The sequence below is a fragment of the Aythya ferina genome, assembly GCF_964211825.1.
Source record: "Aythya ferina genome assembly, chromosome: 9".
Classification (NCBI taxonomy): domain Eukaryota; kingdom Metazoa; phylum Chordata; class Aves; order Anseriformes; family Anatidae; genus Aythya; species Aythya ferina.
In genome coordinates, this window is record NC_140305.1 from 1543333 (window position 1) to 1544280 (window position 948).

Sequence of the window (948 nt, forward strand, 5' to 3'; positions counted from 1 at the left end):
TTTTGGAATAGGGTTTGGAGAGTCCTAAGTTTTCTGGATAGAGTTTGGAGCGTCCTAATGTTTTCGGGATAGGGTTTTGAGCGTCCAAAGTGTTATAAGTTGCCCCCTTAATTAATTTTCATAGAGCATTGTATTAATCATAGAAAGGAATTTATTGAGTGAGCAAACATCAAGCAAAACAGCACTGGGCGGCCGGGGAGTCTCAGCTCCGCCAACGGCACGCACCTCACCCCCGCCAGAGTCCCTTTTTATTTATATTTTGCTAATTCCGGGATTACGCAGCACATCCTGGTATATTCTGCGACTGCGCGCACTGTTGCTAGGGGGTCGTCTCTGTCCCTCTGGTGGTTGTGAAGATGAAGGCCGTAGTCTTCCTCGGCGTTGTGGTTCAACTTCTTTTATTATTTGGTCATGTTGGCCCAGAGTTAGACAGGAAGGCATGTATGTCGATACACTACTTTAGCAACTTATCAGGAGATGGTTACATGAGCTTTGCAACAGTGTCTTTGAACAAAAGAGGCAACTGAGATGCAGAAGGAGAATGGGTTGGGGGGTCTATTTTTTGTTACGTTAAGCAAAAGAATTTTCATAATGTCTAGGCAAGCATTATGCAGCTCCTTACTTCAGCAGGGAGCTTTCGCAACTCCCGCTCCTCAAACAGAACTCCTTGTTTTTATAATACAAAAGACAATGAGCAAACATTTATGGTGTATTACCCTAAGTTTTTGGGTTAGGGTTTTTTGCGTCTTAATGTTTTGGGGTTAGGGTTTGGAGCGCCCTAAGTTTTTGGGCTAGGGCTTTGAGCATTCCTAACGTTTTGGGTTGGGTTTGGGTTTTGAGCATCCTAAGATTTTGGGTTGGGGGTTTTAGGCATAGGTCTTCAGGGGTTTAGTGTGGTAAATAGTTTGGGTTAGGTCTGTAGGGGTTTCGAGGTTTTTTGGATGTTAG

The 948-nt window shown here is 44.1% G+C and overlaps 1 long non-coding RNA gene across 1 annotated transcript in view; it reads right to left on the reverse strand.

Annotated features, from left to right (window-relative positions):
• Positions 1-443: 443 nt before the first annotated feature.
• The window catches only part of LOC311441530, a 229641-nt gene continuing 229136 nt past the window's right edge, over positions 444-948 (reverse strand). Inside the window, exon 5 of the long non-coding RNA XR_014696018.1 lies at positions 444-523. This is a non-coding gene — a long non-coding RNA (uncharacterized lncRNA). The remainder of the gene's footprint in view (positions 524-948) is intronic.